The 25,242-nt window shown below is 45.4% G+C and overlaps 1 protein-coding gene and 1 pseudogene across 1 annotated transcript in view; both read right to left on the reverse strand.

The window, feature by feature from the left end:
- The window catches only part of LOC126272036 (guanine nucleotide-binding protein G(o) subunit alpha), a 929,986-nt gene that overhangs the window by 669,348 nt on the left and 235,396 nt on the right, over positions 1–25,242 (reverse strand). The window lies entirely within an intron of this gene.
- On the reverse strand, positions 932–1,049 carry LOC126274354 (5S ribosomal RNA; annotated as a pseudogene).

A 25,242-nucleotide genomic window follows, 5' to 3' on the forward strand; every position in this document is an offset into this window, starting at 1 on the left:
ATCGGCCAAGAACTGTTCATGTGGTATTAATAAGGATTAGTCAAACGTAATTGTTGCAACCATTAAAGGAATAACGTAATCATCTTACTGAAATGAATTTTGTTACTAAATCATCATCTTGAGGTTGAAGCTCTTTTTTCCGTGTTTTCTTTAACAATACACATGTTTTTGGATAAGGCCCGTCTTTAGCAAAACGCAGTTTTGTTTTTTATCACAAACATGTTTCACTGTAGTTGTAGCATCAACAGTGGCCTCTTATTTTATGGCTGTTAAAGATAAAGAATGTTCTTTACTGTTTGTATACATGTAAATATTAATTTTTAAAATCGTAATTACAGGTTTTCTTCAAAAATCTGTAATTACACCCAATCACCTGACCACGTTCGAAGTGCGTCAGTTCTGCGGAGCGCCCCATTCTGCTCTCCCAAGAACCTAATGACTACTGAGGTCACTGATATGAAGTACTTGGCAGTAGCTGGGCAGCACACCGCACCTAATATGAAAAACGTATCACAGAAATTAAAAAGTAGGAGACTGTGCTGTGATAGCGCCACGCGAAACAACAAGGTGTGCAAGCAAGAATGAAAGAGAAAAACTGAATGTTTTTGAAAGAAAAGTGATGAGAAAAATCTGGGGACCTGTTTTGGAAAAATACATCTTGAGACTTCGAAAGAACGCTGAAATTTATCAGTTAAGGAAGCAAACCACTAAAACTAAACTAAGATCCTCCCGCACAGGCCATGAAGGCCCAAAGGTACCGACCGGCCACTGTGTCATCCTCAGCCCACAGGCGTCACGGGATGCGGATACGGAGGGTCATGTGGTCAGCACACCGCTCTCCCGGCCGTATGTCAGTTTATGAGACCGGAGCCGCTATTCCTCAATCAAGTAGCTCCTCAATTTGCCTCGCAAGGGCTCAGTGCACCCGGCTTGCCAACAGCGCTCGGCAGACCGAATGGTCACCCATCCAAGTGCTATCCCAGTCCGACAGCGCTTAACTTCGGTGATCTGACGGGAACCGGTGTTACCAGTGCGGCAAGGCCGTTGGCTAGCTACCCACTAACGTCCAGAAATTAAAAAGTAGGAGACTGTGCTGTGATAGTGCCACGCAAAACAACAAGGTGTGCAAGCAAGAATGAAAGAGAAAAACTGAATGTATTTGAAAGAAAAGTGATGAGAAAAATCTGGGGACCTGTGTTGGAGAATGGCGTATGGAGAATTCGAAAGAACAATTAAATTTATCAGTTAATGAAGCAACTCACTATCATCAAGAAATTAAAAAGTAGGAGACTGCAATGGGCTTGACATGTGGCCAGAATGGAAAACAACAGAATCACCAAGAAAGCATTTGAAGGAACTCTCCAGGCAACAAGACCATTGGGCCGACCTCGTACAGGGTGGAAAGATGACACAGAGAAGGACATCGCAGCATTAGGAATTTCCGCAGAGTGGAGAGAGGCTGCGAGAGATAGAAGGCGGTGGAAGCAGATCGTTGATGCAGCGCGTGGTCTACAGGGGCTGTGATCGCTGAGAAAAGAGAGAGAGAGACTGCAACGGGCTGGGCATGTGGCTAGAATGGAAACCAACAGAGTAGGCCCTTAGAAGGCATTTGAGAGCACTCTCCGAGCAACAACAGCATTGGGCGACCTTGCACACGGTGGAGAGATGACGTAGAGAAAGACATCTCAGTATTAGGAACTCCGCAGGGTGGAGAGAGACGGCGAGAGATAGAAAAAGACGGAAGCAGATCTGGATGGAGCGCGTGGTCTACAGGACCTTTGATCGATAAAAGAAGTTTTCTTAAAATGGTTTGTCGCTCTCACTGGCGCATGTACTGCGGTGACAAGATACAAGCACGTTTGAATTCAAAACGTCGCGAGTTGTGGAAAAAAAAGAGGATACGTGTGAACACAAAATAAGCAGTCTCGCATATGCGGATGACTTAGCTGTGATGGCAGATTCGATTGAAAGTTTGCAAACTAATATTTCAGAGCTAGATCAGATATTTAAGGACTATGGTATGAGGATTAGCATCTCCAAAACGAAAGTAATGTCAGTGGGAAAGAGACATAAAGGGATTGAGTGCCAAATAGGAGGAACAAAGTTAGAACAGGTGGACGGTTTCAAGAACTTAGGATGCATATTCTCACAGGATAGCAACACAGGGAAAGAACTGGAAGCGAGGTGTAGCAAAGCTAATGCAGTGAGCGCTCAGCTACGATCTACTCTCTTCTGCAAGAAGGAAGTCAGTACCAAGACTAAGTTATCTGTGCACTGTTCAATCTTTCGACCAACTTTGTTGTATGGGAGCGATAGCTGGGTGGATTCAGGTTACCTTATCAACAAGGTTGAGGTTACGGATATGAAAGTAGCTAGGATGATTGCAGGTGCTAGTAGATGGGAACAATGAGAGGAGGGTGTCCACAATGAGGAAATCAAAGAAAAACTGGGAATGAACTCTATAGATGTAGCAGTCAGGGCGAACAGGCTTAGATAGTGGGGTCATGTTACACGCATGGGAGAAGCAAGGTTACCCAAGAGACTCATGGGTTCAGCAGTAGAGGGTAGGAGGAGTCGGGGTAGACCAAAGAGAAGGTACTTGGTTTCGGTGAAGAATGATTTTGAAGTAACAGGCTTAACATCAGAAGAGGCACCAATGTTAGCACTGAATAGGGGATCATGGAGGAATTTTATAAGGAAAACTATGCTCCAGACTGAACGCTGAAAGGCATAATCTGTCTTAAATGATGATGACGAGGTAGTGCCAAGGACGTCGCTCACATAGGACACTTCCGTAATTACACCTGCGGTTGTGTTATGAAGTCTGCAGTTGTCGCGCGCTCTGGGTCGCTTCTGTCGCTCACGTAGGACCGGTTCAGACGGTGTAACACCCGAGGGCAACTTGGCGCTGGTGAGGCAGCAGCCAGCTATGCAGGGCAGTGGTGGCTGGGTCGTTGCCGCAGGGACGCGCGCCAGCGCAGCAAGTGCACGGGGGGCGGATGTGGCTGGCGCGGAGCGAGGCTGCGTTATTAATTATAGAAGGCGCGGAGCACATCTGGCTGGCTGACGCAGCCGCCAGTGGCCCGGCCCAGCCCAGACCAGACCAGCACCGCGCGGCCCCACGCGCTCCCGATTTACGAGCAGCGAGCGGCCGGCCAGATACCGGCCGCTCCCTTATCGTGCTCTCCGACCCAGACGGACCCGTCAACGGCCGCACTTTATCACCTGAGGTACCAGTCACCGATACCTCAGCCGCCCTTTCCTACCACATTTCCCGCCACAGGTACCTGACTTCCGATACTGCCACTACTTCCGCGTCAGCTTTGCACTGAAGTTCCATCCACACACCTGTGCACACTCCCCGATCCTTTGTAAAGTACACGGTAGAGGATAATTTGTACCATTGGACGTCCATTTCCTTTCCTGTTCCACTCGGAAACCAACGAAGGGAAAATTACTTTTTGTAACAGGACTTCAACACAGCTAAGGCAACGGCCTTGCCACAGTGGATACACCGGTTCACGTGATATCACCGAAGTTTAGCGCTGTCGGGCGAGGCCGGCACTTGGATGGGTGACCATCCAGCCGCCATGCGCTGTTGCCATTTTTCGGGTGCACTCAGCCTCATGATGCCAATTAAGGAGCTACTCGGCCGAATAGTACCGGCTGTGGTTACAGAAAACTATCATAACGACCGGGAGAGCGGTGTGCTGACCACACGCCCTTCCTATCCGCATCCTCAATGAGGATGACACGGCGGTCGGATGGTCCCAATGGGCCACTTGTGGCCTGAAGACGGAGTGCTATCATCACAGCAACATTTGTTATTACTATTAGCGAAGCGAGCAGTGCTTTGAAATACGAGACATGTTCAGAAAGGAAGTGTAATGTACTCATAACAGGCTTTATAGTTTGTTTTTAGTGTTGGCAACACTGAGTGATAAAGGGGGGAGGGGGGGTATCCCCTGATCAGATCCTGCTTCGGAAGAACACGGCAGAACGTGAGCTCAACGTTGTAGTCTACAGTTGCGTGAAAGATGTCGAATTGCGAGCTACGTGCTGTGCTCTGCTTCCTACTCGCGGAAGGAATAACACCAACCGAAATGTTTTCGCGAATCAAAACGGTTTGTGGCGAAGGTTTTATCAACAGAACAAGTATGTTTTACTGATGTAGGAGGTTTAGTGCAGGCGGAAGAAATGTTCATGAAGAACTTCCGTTGTGACTGATGAGTTGGAGCAAAAAAATAGAGGAAAATGTTCGTGAAGACCGCTGACGGACAGTCGATGAAATTTCTGCGATGTTTCCGCTGCTCTCCTGTCCGAGACGCTCACAGAAATGTTGGGATACCTGTAACTGTACGCACGAAAATCGGGTCAATTGCGCCGGCGAGTTTCTTGAGCAACTTAATTGAAAGGTGAGGATTTTCTGAGCTTTGTTGTGACTGGAGATGAAACGTGGCTGGATCATAATACGCCTCAGATAAAAAGACAGTCGTCACAATAGCGTCACATCAATACCCTATCTCCGAAAAGTTCCAAAATCGCAATTTCGGGCAAAAAAAAAAATTCATGGCCTAAATGTTTTGGGACCGGTGATGTATGATTTTGATCGAATTTCTGCCTCAGGGGGAAATCGTCAATGAACAACGATATTGTGAGGCCCTAAAAAACTCAAGGGGTGAATTTAAAAAAAAGGAGGGGAATTCTGACGAGAGAAGTGTGCTTGCTTCACACAGCCCGTCCTCACATAGCGTTAGCCACGAAAACACACTTAGACTCATTTGGTGGAGATGTTTTGAAACACACTCGTTATTCCCCTCACTTGACACACTCAGATTATCATCTTTTCGCATCCCTGAAGATACACGTGACTGGATTTAAAATTTCAACCGAAATGCAGGTGCAGAAAGCGTTCCAGCAGTGGGAGAAGGAGCTGGCAGGAGAGTTCTTCAAGGAGGGCATTGAGAAGATTGTGCAACGGTCACTTCATGCACTGAACGGGATGGCGACTATGTGAAAAAATAGTCAATAGTTGTATCAAAAATATCAGGGTTTTTTAAATACACTTTATCTAAGAAATATAAAAATCTAGTACAGTTAACTTTCTGAACATGCATCGTATGTATGAAAATTAGTTGTACGTCCTAGTCTCCTCCCCCTTCCCCCCTCTCTGTTCATCTCCTCCTTCGTCCTCTTTATGTCCATTTCCTCCATCCTCACTTCTCTGTCTATCACTTCTTCCCATCCGCACCCCTCTGACCTTGAGATTTGCTTATTGTTATTGCCAACGGAACCATCACTGGGAACTGAAGGCGCCTAAAATGAATGGTTAAATCGTACGGATCTTGGTATACGAGACATGAGACACGTTTTTCCTCTCCTGGATCAATGAGGATTTTAGCTTCGACGACAGTATTTCGCATGGTTTTAGTCTGCGAACAAAAAGTTTTGAACGGTTTGGATTCCGTAGTAGGAAGATGGTCTAATACCCGACACGGTATTTTCTGTTAAAATCAACCGCGATAAAGAAAACAATACTGCACATTTTTTCAGGAAAATTAGCACGGCAATTTCTTTCTCGCAGTCGCTTTTAACAGAAAATTAGTACATTGTTTAAAAAATATATATATGCGGTGCTTAGCCTAAGTCGATATGAATGTTTATTTTGAGTAAAATATAAAAATTTGCAGTTAATAGTTAAAGAATTTTGCGACTTTTTTGCTAACAGCCTTTCCCTTTTACATACACTAACAGAAAAAAAACTACAACACCAACAAGGAGTTGTGCAACATAAACGAAGGTAGGTAGGCGTGTTTCTATATATCTTAAAGATGATTTCGAGTTTTTGCTAACAACATTTCCCCTTTATATACACTGATAGAACAAAAATCGCAACACCAAGAAAGAGTTATGCGACATAAACGAAGGTAGATGGGCTTGTTTCTACATCTGCTAGATGATATCTATTCCAGTTTAAGGAAAGCGTCATAAGAATGGCGCTAGAAGCGCCACTTATGATGATGCAAACCAGGTTTGTTTTAAATACGCGCTGAAACTGTCGTGAGCTTGTGTTACCTTTGAGGCTTGACGTGCTGCGTTGATGTTAGTCTACAATGCCTTTAAGGCGACAAAGACGACATTATCAACACCACGCTGAATTTGTATGAGGTCGTGTAATAGGGCTACGTGAAACTAGATATTCCTTTTACGATACTGCAGAAAGACTTGGCAGGAATGTAGTCACTGTCCATGACTGGCAACGGTGGCTACGGAAATGTAGGGTCGCAAAAAGACGGCCACGTGGCACTATCGAGAGCGAAGACCCCACATTTGACGTATCGCTCTGGCGCATCGTGACACCATTCTGAGCAGCAATTGGCACCACAGTGACACAACGAACTGTTACAAATCGGTTACTTCAAGGACAGCTATGAGCCAGACCCCAAACAACCGGTATTCGCGTCTTCAGTGATGTCAAGCTAGAGCTCGTTGGATGGCAGGGAAAAGGAGTTTCTGATAAAAGTTGGATCTGCCTCCGAGCAAGCGATGGCCGTGTGTTGATTAGGAGGAGACCAGTTGAAGACCTGCAGCTAGTTTGTCTGCGTGCTAGCCACACTGGACCCTCATCTGGAGTTGTGGTCTGGTGTGGGATTTCGTATGACCGCAGGAGCCTCTAACCGCAAATTTGGAAGACTGTCTGCTGATTCGACCTGCTGGGCAGCCATTCATGAGCAGCATTCCAGGGATTACTTCCCAAGAGGATAACGCTTGCCCACATACCTCTGTTATAGCCCAACATGCTCTACAGAGTGTCAACATATTGCTCTGGCCAGGTCGATCACCAGCTGTGTCTCCAATCGAGCACTTATGGGATGTCATCGGACGACAAGTCCACTGCCGCCCACAAACAGAATTAACCGTCCCTGTATTGACCGACCAAGTGCAACAGGTATGGAACTCCATTCCACAAACTGACATCCGGCACCTGCACAACACAGTGCAAGCACCTCTTCATGCTTGTATTCCAATTCCAGCGGTTACACCGGTTATTAATGTACCAACATTCCACATTATGGCTGATCTCGCGCTTACATTAACCTGTGACCTTGCAATGTTAATCACTTAGGTGCGTTACCTAGCCAAATGTGTAGCCGAAATTTCTTTACTCTACATTAATAACTTTTTGGTGTTGCTATCTTTCTCTGCCAGTCTATTGAATATCTCTCTGTACCATTAAAAAATTTATAGCCAAGTCCATCTAACTGTTTGTTAGAGTATCATGTGAAAATTAGAAGTAAATTGCTTAAGAATTTTTCAAGTTCTTTGATAACAACGCTAAACAACGACTTCCTTTATATAATAGCATGTTCAACAACGACTTGCTTTATATGGTAGCATAGAACACTATTACTTCCGAATAGGCCAGTTTAGACTACTCAAAGTACTTAGCAGGGGGTATTTGCCTTCCTATGTGTCCATTCTTCTGTCATCCTCTTCGTGTCGGTTTTCTTATTGCCTTCAGAAATTTTGGTTGTAATCTGCTTCTACGGTTTTTCCTCTTGGCCATCTAGCCATTTGTGAACTTTGGACCCGAATATTTCGCGGTTTTGGATGTCTCCTGGTGTAATTCCTGTCAATTTAAGATGAGTTTTAATCTCTCCAGTACATTTCATTTACTTAGCATCACTCTTGTTGGCCGGCCGGAGTGGCCCAGCGGTTCTAGGCGCTACAGTCTGGAACCGCGCGACCGCTACGGTCGCAGGTTCGAATCCTGCCTCGGGCATGGATGTGTGTGATGTCCTTAGCTTAGTTAGGTTTAAGTAGTTCTAAGTTCTAGGGGACTGATGACCACAGCATATAAGTCCCATAGCGCTCAGAGCCATTTTTTTTACTCATGTCGTCAGAAAATCCGACTGCTGATTTGTTTTGTATGTCTGTCTGGGTTCATTCATTCAATGTATCCAATATAATTTTAACTTGCATTTTATAATGTCGTTGACTATATTTGTCTATTGTTTGATTTCCTGCTTGCGTCTGAGTCGGTATTATTCGTCTACAAGTTTTGGGCTTCGAATATTTTCTTCCGATTTCGCGTTCCTTTTTCTCATTGTTTCCAGTGTCTGCTTCTCAGTCCAAATTTTGTTTTTCTGAACTACAGAGGCATTCTGCATTAATTACTGTACTGTACTGTTTTGAAAGGCATGGAGATACTTTTCTTGTAGTATATATTTTGGGTAAGTCGATAAGCTATTTCCACCTATTGCATCTAATTTCGTGTGCTTTTTTGTTATTATATATTTGAATGCCATTCTCTGCGACTACGTTCTGGGTTGCAATCACATTCCCAAGCGCTCATTTTCATTAACAGTCAAGCTCATCAGTGGTCACAGGTTAACTAAAATTGCGTCGTTCGTTGCTTATCACATACTTATACAATTGTAGTGAAACTGTAACCAGTGATGTAGCTATGTTCCACCTTGGCTTCCATATGCTTCATTTTTTTAACACGACGCTGAGTGTCCTATTAGCCCACGGTCATTATTTCTTATTAGAAAGGGCGTTTAGATAGTAAAACCCAACGGCCACGTCATAGACTTCGAAGTAATCGCAAAGAATGAAAATCAATAAAAAACAAAAATTTTACCTGTAGTGGATCGTCTATTTTCAGAAAATACCGTATCAGCAACGGATCCGTAAATAAAATACTCCCTCGACAATAATGGAGAAGATCACGAATAAATCATTTCCTGCATGTCACTTCCTATTTTTCTGCATTACGGGCAATAAGCGAAATGAACTTGAAGCCGGCAGAATCGTTCTGTAGCCTATCGCAAATGCTGGTTCTGCCAAATACTCAAAGGCGTTTCGGTGAAGGATCATTTTCTGCCTTCAAACGAATCTCACCGGAAAACACGGAGCATTTACAGAATACGACCATAGTGGTGAAACCTATCGTTTGCAAATGTTATCAGCATACTTCTGAATTTCTACGGTTAAGCCGACCCGGCGGGAACTTCACACAGTCCATCGGTACACAGGAACAGGTCACGCAAGTGTTCTGGGCACGGTGTCCTCTATCCCAGTAGGTGCGATCCACTTTCCCGGAATCCTCTCAATTAACCATAGTCGGCCAATCGCATTCCATAAAGCACATCTCGTTCGCTCGTTCTATTTCGTGTTATTTTGCGAAGTTACGCCTCGATATTTAATCGACATGTCTGAACCACAACAACGTACCATTTATTCTGTACTCGAACATTCCAAGAATGTCTTTTTTACCCATCCACACTAACTTACATTTATACACATTTAAAGCAAGCTGCCACCCATAGTACCGAATAAAAACCGTATCCGAGTCATCCTCCAATGGTTCCTCCACACATTTACACACACAACAGTGTAAGCAGTAAACACTCTCAGATCATTTACACATTCATACTTTCCAAGTATACTCGTAACGTTACCTTCTACTTCTGACGTGCATTCGCCACCCGCGACAGCATAGTGGGTTATATTACTCGCAAAATTTTCGAATCAGGCATTTGACTGAGAATCTACTTCGTGTGCTGGGACGATTGTTAACAGTGTTGCTGGTAGCGTGTCGAACGCGCCCACGCAAAACATAATTCCGAGAAGGGCGAACTGTTTTTAGCTTGGGCTGTGCTTTCGAATACCACGCATATTCACTGACGGAAGACTTTCTAGTTCTGTACAAAACACTGATTGAGTGTATTTTGTTCCTTTATATTGTCCAGCAGATCTTTGATGTTGAGTGTTTCACTTCACACAATCTTCTGAGGTCATCGGCACCTAGGCTTACACAATACTTAATCAAACAGACTGACTTACGCTAAGGACAAAACACACACACACACACACACACACACACACACACACACATACCCTTGCCCGAGGGAAGACTCGTACCTCCGATGCAGTCTAGTACGGAGGAGGTAACGTTCCGGTATATGAGTGCTTTTCGTACGTAGGATCTGGTCTCCTTATTGCGCTTAAGAAATTGCTAAATGCGTAAAGATATAAACAGATTCTACAGCATTGCGTACTGCATACAGTAGAGGTACTGTTCTGACACTGCGATTGTTTCTATCGACATGACAACTCACTGTCATAAAATGGGTTCTGTGAGGCATTGGTTTGTTTAGAACAGCATTCCTGAAATAGACTGGTCTTTCCCAGATTCCCAATGTGAACGGAATGGAATGCCTCCGGAACGATTCAGAACGTCTACCGCGCTTCAGACCCCAGTACCCAACACCGCTACCTTCTCTGCTTTCGCCTCTTCATCTACATCTGCATGTTCATAGATACTTTCCAAGCCCCCACCGTACCGTGCGTGGGGGGAGGGGTACCCTGGACCTCTACTAGTCATTTCCTTTCCAGCTCCATTCGCAAATAGAGCGAGAGAAAAACGACTGTCTGTACACCTCCCTATGAGCCCTAATTTCTTGTTCTTATCTTCGTGGTCCTTAAGCGCAACGCATGTTGGCGGCAGTAGAATCGTTTGACAGTCAGCTTCAAATGCCGGTTTCCTAAATTTTCTCAACAGTATTTCTCCAGAAGGACGTCGCCCTCCCTCCAAGGATTCCCATTTGATTTCCCGAAGATCTTCTTACATCTTCGCAACACTTACGTGTTGTTAGAACCTACAGATAACAAATCTAGCAGCCTGCCTCTGAAATGATTCGATAGCTTACCTCAATCCCACCTCTTATGGGTCCCAAACACTCGAGCAGTACTCTGGAATAGGTCGCACTAGCGTCCTATATGCGCTATCCTTTAGAAGTGAACCACTCTTTCCTAAAATTCTCCCAATAAACCGAAATCGACCATTTACCTTACCTACCACAGTTGTGACATGCCCGTCACATTTCATATTGCTTTGCACTGTTACGCCCAGATATTTAAACGACTTGGCTGGGCTAAGCACGATACTAGTAATACTGTACCCGAACATTACAGGTGTGTCATTTCTACTCATCGGCATTAACTTACATTTTTCCTCATTTAGGGCTATTTGCCATTTATCACACCAATTGGGAATTTTGTCTAACTCGTCTTGTGTCGTCCTAGAATGATTCAACTTTGACACCTTATCGTATTCCACAGCATCATAAGCAAATAACCGCAGATTGCTTTCCACTCTGTCCCCCAAATCATTTATGTTTATAAAGAACAACAGTGGTCCTATCAGACTTCCCTGGAGCAGTCCTGACGATACCCTTGTCTCTCATGAACACTCACCATTGAGGACAACACACTGGGTTCTATTACTTCAGAGGTCTCTGAACCACTCATATATCCGTGAACTTATTCCATATGCTCTTCCTTGGTTAACAGCCTGAAATGGGGCCCCGTGTCAAATGCTTCCCGGTAATCTAGAAACATGGAGGAAGAAACGGCTGCTGTTCGTTCAGAGACATTTAGACAACTCATTGAAAATGTCCCCAGCACACTTCAAGCCGTCAGAGAGGCGAAGGGTGGACACTGCCCGTAATAATGTCCACTATTGGTCGTCCGGATACTTCTGACTAGATATTGTCTTTTAGTATGTGAAATAATTATTCGTATTTTCCTACATTATAAAACTTGATAATTCTATCTTCTGTCCGCCTGTTTAGCTGCGTGGTAACGTGTTAGCCTCCCACGCACTGGGCCCGGGTTCGATTCCCGGCCGGGTTGGAGATTTTCTCCTCTCGTGGACTGGGTGTTGTATTGTCCTCATCATTCCATAATGAGATTTTCACTCTGCAGCGGGGTGTGCGCTGATATGAAACTACCTGGCAGATTAAAACTGTGAGCTACTGACTCCCCGTCCTCACAGTTTTACTTCCGCCAGTACCTCGTCTCCTACCTTCCAAACTTTAAAGAAGCTCACCTGCGAGCCTTGCAGAAGGAGCACTCCTGGAAGAAAGGATATTGCGGATACACATCTTAGCCACAGCCTGGGGGATGTTCCTCCAGAATGATATTTTCACTCTGCAGAGGAGTGTGCGCTGATATGAAACTACCTGGCATATTAAAACTGTGTGCCGGTCCGAGACTCGAGTAAGGGACCTTTGTCTTTCGCGGGCAAGTGCTATACCATCTGGGGAGCTTCTGTGAAGCTTGGAAGGTAGGAGACGAGGTACTGGCGAAAGTAGGGCTGTGAGGACGGGGCGTGAGTCGTGCTTGGGTAGCTCAGATGGTAGAGCAACTGCTCGCGAAAGGCAAAGGTCCCGAGTTCGAGTCTCGGTCCGGCACACAGTTTTCATCCGCCAGGAAGTTGCATCATCATTCCATCCTCATTACCGGCCGCAAGTCGGCCAATGTGGCGCCGAATGAAATAAGGCTTGCACTTGGCGGGCGAGCCCGACTGGGACATCTCGGCCAACAATGCCATACGATCATTTCATTTCAGTGCTGTAGTGTCTTTCCAAACATGTTGTGCTTTTAAACTAAGTAAATCACTCATCCGCACAACTGGTTCCTCATAATCTCCGTACTGCAGATAGGAAACGATGGAGGACTGTAGAAAATAGGCCGAAAGACAGATGACCTTTAAGGAAAGTTCAGACACAAAAGTAGCATCGGTCGGTGGTAGCAGAGTACGCCAAGCACGATACACACTGCGCTCCGCACACTAGCCTCAGGAAGAAACAACACAAAGGATCCTGCTTCCTAATCAAGAGTTGCGCAAAACTTTGTAAAGCAGATTAACGCATCCGGACCGTAATTGTTATATAAACCGACATTCCAAAAATAAAACTTTTTCATTATTTTCTGCCATGTGTCAGGCTTTAAAAGGTCGACGTAAACGACCAACGTAATGAACTCATAAATACAAAGAGGGGATGTTAAAGATTATACTACTGGTTCCGCATGATATCATTAATAATTCAGTTGAGAGAATAAATTCAATCTGTATTAATGAACCACGATAAAAATTTTAAAAAGCCAGGGCGGTAAATTGTTGCACTAAATAATGCACGGAGACGGTTACCGATCGAGGAATCGTTCAAAGTTTTCAACGATTGTAGCCAACTGTTTTCAGATTACAAGGAGTGCGGCTGCAGTTACTGTAAGCTAACTGTATTGCTACAGGTACAATGTCACAGGTACCTACGACTCACCGTAGTTGAAGTCACGTCCATGCTCTGCAGCCGGTAGATTAGATATCTGCACTCTGCAAACCACTATGAGATGGTTGGTACAGGATACTTCACATTCTACCATGTATGCGGTTTTTTTGAAAAAAGCTTTACCCTTAGCTAATAAGAAGAAACTAAACGGCAATATAAAAAACCGTGGGTCACTACAGGGGTTACTATCTTCTGAAAGAAAAAGATGAATGTATCCTATGACACAAACAAGTAGGGATCCCGCAGTAGTTGCACACTACAAAAACTACTCAAAATTAATAAGAGATGTTATTAAAAGTCAAGGAGAATGCATGTATCGTCAGAAATCAGTACTTCCGACAACAGACTTAAGGCTATACGGACTAAAGTGGAACGAGAGACAGGACAACCAGACTAAGAACAAGAGCATCACTACCGAACTGAATGGAAGGAGTATAAATGATGAGTCACTGGTAGCAAATGCATTTAATAATCATTTTTAAAATATAGGTAGAAACCATAGGGACAAACAGCTCAAGAAAAAGATCACACCAGTATGTTGAAAATGTAACTCTAATAAAATTCAGTCATCACCAACTTGTCCTTCTGAAATTAAGAAAATGACACATTCTCTCAAAAATTAAAGCTCGTCTGGTTTTGATATTGTTTCCAACAGAGTACTAAAAATTTGCTCCCATGTAATAAGACCAGTCTTACACGAAATACGTAATGCAATACGAACTCAAGGTATACTACTGGCCATTAAAATTGTTGCACCACGAAGATGACGTACTACAGACGCGAGATTTAACCGACAGGAAGAAGATGCTGTGATATGCAGATGATTAGCTTTTCAGAGCATTCACAGAAGGTTGGCGCCGGTGGCGACACCTACAACGTGCTGACATACACAAACAGCAGTTGACCGGCGTTGCCAGGTGAAACGTTGTTGTGATACCTCGTGTAAGGAGGATAAATGCGTACCATCACGTTTCCGACTTTGATGAAGGTCGGATTGTAACATATCGCGATTGCGATCTATCGTATCGCGACATTGCTGCTAGCGTTGGTCGACATCCAACGACTGTTACCAGAATATGGAATCGGTGGGTTCAGGAGGGTAATACGGAACGCCGTGCTGGATCCTAACGGCCTCGTATCACCAGCAGTCGAGATGAGAGGCGTCTTATCCGTATGGCTGTAACGGATTGTGCAGCCACGTCTCGATCCCTGAGTCAACAGATGGGGACGTTGGCAAGGCAACAACCATCTGCACGAACAGTTCGACGACGTTTGCAGCAGCATGGACTATCAAAAAAAAATGGCTCTGAGCACTATGGGACTCAACTGCTGTGGTTATCAGTCCCCTAGAACTTAGAACTACTTAAACCTAATTAACCTAAGGACATCACACACATCCATGCCCGAGGCAGGATTCGAACCTGCGACCGTAGAAGTCGCACGGTTCCGGACTGCGCGCCTAGAACCGCGAGACCACCGCGGCCGGCATGGACTATCAGCTCGGAGACCATGGTTGCGGTTACCATTGACGCTGCATCACAAACAGGAGTGCCTGCGATGGTGTACTCAACGACGAACCTGGGTGCACAAATGGCAAAACGTCATTATTTCGGATGAAACCAGGTTCTGTTTACAGCATCATGATTGTCGCATCCGTGTTTGGCGACATCGCGGTGAACGCAAGTTGGAAGCGTGTATTCGTCATAGCCATACTGGCGTATCACCCGGCGTGATGGTATGGGGTGCCACTGGTTACACGTCTCGCTCACCTCTTGTTCGCATTGACGGCACTTTGAACAGTAAACGTCACATTTCAGATGTGTCACGACCCGTGGCTCTACCCTTCATTGGATCCCTGCGAAACCCTACATTTCAGCAGGATAATGCACGAACACATGTTGTAGGTCCTGTACTGGCGTTTCTCGGTACAGAAAATGTTCGACTGCTGCCCTGGCCAGCACATTTTCCAGATCTCTCACCAATTGAAAATGTCTGGTCAATGGTGGCCGAGCAACCGGCTCGTCACAATACGCCAGTCACTACTCTTCATGAACTGTGGTATCGTCTTGAAGCTGCATGGGCAGCTGTACCTGTGCACGCCATCCAAGCTCTGTTTGACACAATGCCCAGGCGTATTAAAGGCGTTATTACGTCCAGGGCTGGTTGTTCTGGGTACTGATTTCTCAGGATCTATGCATCCAAATTGCTTGAAAAATGTAATCACATGTCAGTTCTAGTATAATATATTTGGGCAATGAATACCCGTTTATCATCTGCATTTCTTCTTGGAGTACCAATTCTAATGACCAGTAGTGTATTTTCCCAGAGAGATTATAATATGCCGTTGTTAAAGCCCTGTTTTAGAAAGGTGATAAAAGACATGTCTATAGCTAACGACCTGACATCATTCTCTAAAATTTTTGAGAATGTGATGTATTCTAGAATACTATTAGAATACTAACAACAGTATCCTTAGCAAATCAAGTTTGGGTTTCGAGAAGGGTTGCCCTACCGAGAATGCCATTTGAATGTTCGCTACCAGATTTTACAAGCATTAAACAATAAAATAGCACCATTTGGTATTTTCGGCAACCTCACTAAGGCATTTGAGTGTGTGAATCACAGCATTCTCCTAGATAAATTGACGTTTTGTAGGATTGATGGTATAGCGAACTAAAGGATAATGTCATATCTGACCAAAAGAATGCTGGAAGGAGTACTTAGTAATTCAAGCAAAATAGTCCAGGGGCATAATTCTGAGTGGGGGAAATCGCGTATGAATCTTAGGTCCATTATTGTTTCTCATTTATGTAAACGATATTCTGTCTAACATACACTACTTGAAATTGAAATAAGAACACCGTGAATTCATTGTCCCAGGAAGGGGAAACTTTATTGACACATTCCTGGGGTCAGATACATCACATGATCACACTGACAGAACCACAGGCACATAGACACAGGCAACAGAGCATGCAAAATGTCGGCACTAGTACAGTGTATATCCACCTTTCGCAGCAATGCAGGCTGCTATTCTCCCATGGAGACGATCGTAGAGATGCTGGATGTAGTCCTGTGGAACGGCTTGCCATGCCATTTCCACCTGGCGCCTCAGTTGGACCAGCGTTCGTGCTGGACGTGCAGACCGCGTGAGACGACGCTTCAACCAGTCCCAAACATGCTCAATGGGGGACAGATCTGGAGATCTTGCTGGCCACGGTATTTGACTTACACCTTCTAGAGCACGTTGGGTGGCACGGGATACATGCGGACGTGCATTGTCCTGTTGGAACAGCAAGTTCCCTTGCCGGTCTAGGAATGGTAGAACGATGGGTTCGATGACGGTTTGGATGTACCGTGTACTATTCAGTGTCCCCTCGACGATCACCAGAGGTGTACGGCCAGTGTAGGAGATCGCTCCCCACACCATGATGCCGGGTGTTGGCCCTCTGTGCCTCGGTCGTATGCAGTCCTGATTGTGGCGCTCACCTGCACAGCGCCAAACACGCATACGACCATCATTGGCACCAAGGCAGAAGCGACTCTCATCGCTGAAGACGACACGTCTCCATTCGTCCCTCCATTAACGCCTGTCGCGACACCACTGGAGGCGGGCTGCACGATGTTGGGGCGTGAGCGGAAGACGGCCTAACGGTGTGCGGGACCGTAGCCCAGCTTCATGGAGACGGCTGCGAATGGTCCTCGCCGATACCCCAGGAGCAACAGTGTCCCTAATTTGCTGGGAAGTGGCGGTGCGGTCCCCTACGGCACTGCGTAGGATCCTACGGTCTTGGCGTGCATCCGTGCGTCGCTGCGGTCCAGTTCCAGGTCGACGGGCACGTGCACCTTCCGCCGACCACTGGCGACAGCATCGATGTATTGTGGAGACCTCACGCCCCACGTGTTGAGCAATTCGGCGGTACGTCCACCCGGCCTCCCGCATGCCCACTATACGCCCTCGCTCAAAGTCCGTCAACTGCACATACGGTCCACGTCCACGCTGTCGCGGCATGCTACCAGTGTTAAAGACTGCGATGGAGCTCCGTATGCCACGGCAAACTAGCTGACACTGACGGCGGCGGTGCACAAATGGTGCGCAGCTTTCGCCATTCGACGGCCAACACCGCGGTTCCTGGTGTGTCCGCTGTGCCGTGCGTGTGATCATTGCTTGTACAGCCCTCTCGCAGTGTCCGGAGCAAGTATGGTGGGTCTGACACACCGGTGTCAATGTGTTCTTTTTTCCATTTCCAGGAGTGTACAACAAGCAGAATTAGAGTATAATTAACTAGTTTTCTGCGAATAGTCTCACCCTCAGTTTTAAAAAGACATAACAAATTCAGTTACGCACATGGGGGGAGGGTTTTACACCGATGATAAATGTAACATATGGTGAAGAAATAATAAATATGGTGGAAACTTCAAAATTCTTAGCGGGTCCATTTTGATGAGAATTTGAATTGGAAAGAATCACATTTTATGACTCCTAAAACAACTTACTTCGTTACATTTGCGCTTAAAATCATTGCAAATTTTGGGGAGAAACAAATCAATAAGTATCAATTTATTGATTTGTATGTCATACAGTCATGTTCATAAATTAAGGATAATGCTGATACATGGTGAAACAACGCTCTGGTAGGTGGTCTGCAGGTTTAAATCACCTCGGAGTTTGACCACGTGGTGCATTTACCTGCGGTCGTAGCACGGTGACGCTGGCACCAGTCCACATACGCAGAGGTGTGTAGGTGCATGTCAGAGTACAGTGCAGCGAGTAAGTGTGCAGACGTTTTCAGACGTGCCAATGGTGATTGTGAGTTGAAAATGGCTCAAAGAACACATATTGATGACGTTATGAGGGGTAGAATATTAGAGCGACTGGAGGCTGGTCAAATACAGCAGGTCGTAGCACGGGCCCTCCGTGTGCCACAAAGTGTGATCTCAAGATTATGGTAACGATTCCAGCAGACAAGAAATGTGTCCAGGCGATACAGTAATGGACGCCACGTGTACAACACCACACGAAGACCGATATCTCACCATCAGTGACCGCAGACGGCCACGGAGTACTGAAGGTAGCCTTGCTTGGGACCTTACGCAGCCGCTCGAACAGTTGTCTCCAGACACACAGTCTACAGACGACTGAACAGACCCGGTTTATTCGCCCGGAGACCTGCAAGGTGTATTCCATTGACCCCTGGTCACAAGAGACCCCGTAAAGCCTGGTGTCAAGAACACAGTACATGGTCATTGGAACAGTAGTCCCAGGTTATGTTCACGGACGAGTCCAGGTATAGTCTGAACAGTGATTCTCGCCGGGTTTTCATCTGGCGTGAACCAGGAACTAGATACCAACCCCTTAATGTCCTTGAAAGGGACCTGTATGGAGGTCGTGGTTTGATGGTGTGGGGTGGGATTATGATTGGTGCACGTACAGCCCTGCATGTCTTTGACAGGTCAGGTGTATCAGGACGTCATTTTGCACCAGTATGTCCGTCTTTTCAAGGGTACAGTGGGTTCCACCTTCCTCCTAATAGATGATAACGCACGGCCCTACCGAGCTGCCATCGTGGAGTAGTACCTCGAAACAGAAGATATCAGGCGAATGGAGTGGCCTTCCCGTTCTTCAGATCTAAACCCCACCGAGCACATCTGGGATGCTCCCGGTGGACGTATCGCTGCACGTCTTCAAACCCCTACGACACTTCAGGAGCTCCGACAGGCACTGGTGCAAGAATGGGAAGCTATACCCCAGCAGCTGCTCGACCACCTGACCCAGAGTATGCCAACCCGTTGTGCGACCTTTGTACGTGTGCTTGATGATCATACTCCCATTGATGTCGGGGTACATCCGCAGGAAACAGTAGCGTTTTGGAGCAAATGTGTTTCGGGATGGTTTTCTCAACCTATCACCAATACCGTGGACTTACAGATCTGTGTCGTGTGTGTTCTTTGTGTGCCTATGCTATTAGCACCAGTTTTGTGCAGTGGCACATTGTGTGGCACCACATTCTGCAATTATTCTTAATTTGTGAGCATTTTGCATATTTGTATTCAATAATGTCATATGGAATAATTTTGTGGGATAATTCATCTGCAAGAAAGAATTGTCTTCATTGCGCAAAAACGTGATGTAAGAATAATCTTGTAGACGTATGTTCAAAGAGTTAGGCATTCTGATTACTGCTTCACATTATATTTATTCTTCTATGAAGTTTGTTGTAAATAATAAACTAAAGTTCAAAAGAAACGATGATGCACATAATTACAATACTATAAGGGAAAAATGTCATTCATTGCGCCACATTTAGGTTGTCTTTAGCACAAAAAGTGGTGCACAATGTTAAAATAAAAATTTGTTATCACTTACCCAGCGATATAAAATGTCTGAAATAGAGCGAAGTAAAATTTGAAAACAAACTGAGAAAAGTTTCTCCTTGACAACTCCTTCTATTCCGTAGAAGGACTTCTATTACTGTAATGTGTAAAAGGTGATGGGTAGGAATTACTAACTCGCATATGTGTATCTCATTTTCCTTCTGTAATTAAAACTTAGAATGTTTAGAGTGTAACCGTATATTCAAATTAATTTGCGACATGAATGTAAAATGAATTGTTCCACATTATTACGATCTGTCGTGAAAAAAGATCCATGGAACATCTAACTATCTAATTTTCCTTCTGTTTCATTAGAGTGTGTAACAAGGGAGGAATGGTTGCTTAAGAGTCTCTGTGCACGCCGCTATTAGGCCAATCTTGTCTCTGTAGTCCACACAGGATCGATATGTAAGTGGTTGCAGATTTCTCATTTTATACCGGTTCTCCAAACTTCTTAAGTAGGTTCCATCGGGATAGTGGCGTCTACGTTCATGTATCTGTCAGACCTGGGTACAGTGACCATGGCCCGCTGGCCAAAAAACTTGTGACCATTCGTGCTGCCCTGCTTTGTGTATGTTCAATTTCCCCTGTAAATCTTGTTAGTATTGCCGAGGCTGCTGAATAAAAGGCTGTATAGTAAGTTGAATAGCTGGACTGGGGAGGAACAGTTCGTATTTAGAGGACGAAAATGACCAAGAGATGGTAAACGCCTGTTAAGAATGTTAGGGGAAAGGTATACTAAGGAAGGAAGAGAAATTTATGCTATATTTTCATTGATTTGGAATAACTTTCGATAGAGATCAATGGAACAGGCTCACGGATATTTTAAAGAGAAACAAAGAAGAATGGAAGAAGAGACGACCGGTACAGGACATGTATTTGCAACAGAAAGTAAGAATAAGGATTGGAAATGATATGTCAGTAGGGAAAAAAAATGAAATGAGAGTGTGGCATTGTTGGCTGGGATGCCCCATCCGGGGAAGTTCGGCCGCCGAGTGCGAGTATTATTTCAATCGATGCCACATTGGGCGACTCACGTGCCGGTGATGAAGATGCAATGATGATGATAACACAACACCCAGTCCACGAGCGGAGAAAATCTCCAACTCGGCCGGGAATCGAACCCGCTCCGCTGCGTGGGAGGCAATCACGTAACAACTCAGCTAAGCAGGCGAACTGTCAGTAGAAAGCAACAGAGGAAGGGGTTTCAGACGAGGTCGTTGCACCACCCCTTTCCTGTTTAACTTATACGTGGAAGAGATTACTGCGAATGGCTTAGATGGAAAACGAGAAGCATGGATTGATGGGAAGACAACAGACTGTATAAGTTCTGCTGAAGACATGATGATATGCTGTACTAGAATCTTGAATATAAACAACAACCTTTACAAAAGTTTGTGTTTCATTACTTACTGAACGCCCTTCGTACTTATTTTTGTACTGCTAAAATCGGCGTTTTGTGTGATGGGTGCAGTGATTAAAGGTCCGTAACAGCTGCAAATAAAAAAATCGGCAGTTAGGTAGTATTCTGGGTCCTATTAAGGCGACACGCCAGGACAAAAAAGCTGGCGTCGGCCTACAAGTGCACGGAGTCTCTTAAATAAATCCCCTTTGATAGTTGACACGATGCAGTAATGATGTCTTAGGTGTTACCTAAATTAATTCTATAGTTTCCTTAACAACCTTATTGCTGGAAGTTTCTACGAGATCCAACAGAACGGAAATTCGCCAGCGACTACATTTTTCGTCACACAAGTGAAACCGTTTCACACCTCTTAGGGTATATAATTTTCTAATCTCGGAATATTTTTTTATGATTTCACCACAAAATATCTATGACATACATCTACAAATTTTGAGAATGTTCATATACTTTTTCGGTCGAAAAATGTTAGTGCAACTGTTTTTTTTTTTCACAACTAGAAGGAAAAATTTCTTTTTCTTGAAAATCCGTTGCAACGTTAGTTTTAATTTCTTCTTCGTTACAACTGGCAAGAATTTTCTTTCCAAAAGTACTGGATCACGATCTAAACTAAAAATTGAGCTGTCTAATATTTTTTCGGAACTTACATTAACATTTGAAATTATCACTAACTAGCTATGCCGTAAGATGGTGAGATGACCTTGGTCTGCCTATGGTAGGCAACAACTGTTGACAATCCACTCCCTATCATAGTACCTGAAGGTCTAAAATTTTCAGTACGCAGCTCGTGGTCTCGCGGTCGCGTTCTCGCTTCCTGAGCACGGGGTACCGGGTTCGATTCCCGGCGGGGTCAGGTATTTTCACCTGCCCCGAGATGACTGGGTGATCGTGTTGTCCACGTCATTTCATCATCATTCATGAAAGTGGCGAGACTGGACTCAGCAAAGGATAGGAATTTGTGCGCGCGCTGATAACCGAGCAGTTGAGCCCCCCACAAACCGAACATCATCATCATCATCAAAAGTTTTCCCGCTGTATAAAGCTGCATAGGCGGTGATATGTGGCAGAACTAAGGACAGAATGCAATTCTGGATCACGCACAATCGTTTCGGATCACACCGCAGCGAGCATGTCGTTTAATATAGGAACCACATACATTCCAACGTTGCCCGTTACATACCGATGAAGGCGGCAGTAGGCATGTGATCATTGAGATTGGCCCGTGGGTGCATGGAAACGTGTCGCCTGGTCAAACGAGTCACATTTCTTGTTACATCAGGGACACGGTCGTGTCGGAATGCGCCGCCATCCAGACGAACGACTGCTCGAAATGTGCACAGCAACACTGACACAATGGACTGGGGCTAATATTTTGCAATGGCGGACATCCACTTGGGTCTCCACAGGATTAGTAGCTGTAATCGACGGCACCGTGATACTGTGGAGTATGTGATCATTACTGACGACCACCTGCATCTGTTCCTGCTTGATGTCTTCCCTGACGGCGATTGTGTCTTGCAGCATCGTAACTACGAGGGCTAGAACGTTACTAGTGGCAACTATTTTTTTACAACTCCTACAAAATTGATACGTGTTTCAAAATTTTATTGATCTTCAAAGTAGTCACCAGCATTGTGCATAACCCGTTTCCAGGGATGTGGAAGTCGTAGGATACTCTTAGCAGTGCCAGTTGTGTTGACAGTTCGAGCGGCGCGCTCTATTGCCCGACGAATTTGTAGCAGTTGTGAAGCGAATGCCCTGACGTGTTTCCTTCAGTTTAGAAATCGAGTTGAACTCACGGGGGCGTAAGTCAGGTGAGTGCAGTAGTTGGTATAGCACTTAACAGCCCTATCAGTGAAACAAATCAGTAGCAGCTTGCACTGCACGTGCTTGAGCATTGTCCTGCAAAATGATGGTCAGGTCCTGCAGAAAGTGTCATCACTTCTGTCTCTATTCTGTTCATTTTTGGAACACAACCTATGACCAGCTTAGCCGGCCAGTGTGGTCGTGCGGTTCTAGGCGCTTCAGTCTGGAAGCGCGTGACCGCTACGGTGGTAGGTTCGAATCCTGCCTCGGGCATGGATGTGTGTGATGTCCTTAAGTTAGTTAGGTTTAAGTAGTTCTGAGTTCTAGGGGACTGATGACCACAGATGTTAAGTCGCATAGTGCTCAGAGCCATTTGAACCATTATGACCAGCTTAGAGGCAGAAGTGGTGACACTTTCTGCAGGACCTGACTCATTTTGCAGGACAGTGCTCAAGCTCAAATGGTTCAAATGGCTCTGAGCACTATGGGACTCAACTGCTATGGTCATCAGTCCCCTAGAAATTAGAACTACTTAAACCTAACTAACCTAAGGACATCACACACATCCATGCCCGAGGCAGGATTCGAACCTGCGACTGTAGCAGTCGCACGGTTCCGGACTGCGCGCCTAGAACCGCGAGACCACCGCGGCCGGCGTGCTCAAGCATGTACAGTGCAAGCTGTTACTGATTTGTTTGACTGATGGGGCTGATAAGTCCTATACCACCTGCTGCACTCCCCTGACTCAAACCCTCTTAAGTTCAACAAGATTTCTAAATTGAAGGCAACACTGCACGGCATTCGCTTCAGAACTGCAACAAATTCGTCAAGCAATAGACTGCACCGCTCGAACTGTCAACCCAACTGGCACTGCTAAGAGTATCCTACGAGTTCCGCATCATTGAAAACGGGTTATACACAATGGTGGTGACTACTTTTAACGTCAGTAAAACTTTGAAGCAAGTATCTATTTTGTACGAGCTGTAAATAAATAGTTGCCACTATTAAAGTTCCACCCTCGTATTTGTGTCACAAAGCCAGAATCGTGCCACAGTGGCTTGAGAAACATGATAGTCAGCGCACATTGAAGTATTCGCTACTAGACTAGCCTGATCTGGACCTCGTGGGACATCTGGTTTGCTACTGAGGGCCAGCTTCGTGCCCTCAAACCACCGGCCTACAATTTGCGGGAGTTGTGAAACCTGTGGCTAGACATTTGATGCCACATACCATCGGAAATCTATCAAGAACTTGTCCAATCCGTGGCACGCTGAGGCGCTGTTGTATTGCGTAGCAGCGGTGAACCAATACGGTATTAAGCAGGTGACCTCGATATTTTGGCTTATTAGTATAATAGTCTGGGGATGCAAGTGTACTTAGCGTTCTGGCAACTGGCGTGGTGGAGCGCCGGTGCAGCGGAACGTTTTGTTTTGACTGGCACCCACCCGGGCGACACCCTTGCAGTCACGGTCATCGGCGAAGGCCGCGTCCGCGGTCTTGTGTCAACGGCGGCCAAACTATTCTTAGCGACACTTCGGCGACCGCCATTGAGAGCGGCGCATTATTTTTGGACTGCGACTCACTGATTCACTGACCGGCGCGTTTCTAAAGGGACCAAAACCGCCACGGAGCAGCATGGCGCATTTATTTATAAACGATACTGGAATACTGCCGCTGCGCTCGTTTGCCACTGACGCCATAATCCCTGTAAATACTGCGATCCCACACTTACTAATTAGTCTCTCTGGTTCACCGAAGCCTTACTAAGCGTCGTAGTTAGTAGAGTGACCTCGCCAATATTTCGTTTCTGATTCGGATTGCTCCCTGGACTGTCTGTGCACGCTTACGACGGCCTTTGCTACGCTCTAGACTTTGGCTTTGGCAAGCCGTTCATTTCGTGACCTCCGCCCTCATCGACCTCAGGAGTCGCCTGTTTCTTCCACCGGTCTCTATCTTACCACTGGTGCGAATGATCATAAAATGCGTTCTACGAGTACTTACGCAGAGTAGAACAGAATAGTGAACTGTTGTACCAAACGTAATGATGAAAGCAACTTTCGCACGATGTGTCACTTTCAAGTACCATAGCTCGGCGAAATTTGAAGATACTTACAAAGAACTGCTACAATTTACACTGTAGCGACAAACAAACTGTTACAGACATCCATTTTCAAATACAGAGATATGTAAATGGGCAGAATACGACGGTGCGTTCGACAATGCCTATATAATACAACACGTTTTTGGCCCAGTTGATAGACCGGTTACTTTTGCTACAATGGCAGGTTATCAACACTTAAGTGAGTTTGAACTAGGTGTTACAGTCGGCGCACTAGCGAAGGGACATATATCCGACGTAGTGATGAAGTGGGGATTTTCCCGTACGACAATAGCACGAATGTGCCGTGAATATCAGGAATCCGGTAAACCATCAAATTTCCTAAATCGCTGCGGCCAGAAAAAGATCCCGCAAGAATGGGACCAACGATGACTGACGAG

This window comes from Schistocerca gregaria, chromosome 5, assembly GCF_023897955.1.
Source record: "Schistocerca gregaria isolate iqSchGreg1 chromosome 5, iqSchGreg1.2, whole genome shotgun sequence".
Classification (NCBI taxonomy): domain Eukaryota; kingdom Metazoa; phylum Arthropoda; class Insecta; order Orthoptera; family Acrididae; genus Schistocerca; species Schistocerca gregaria.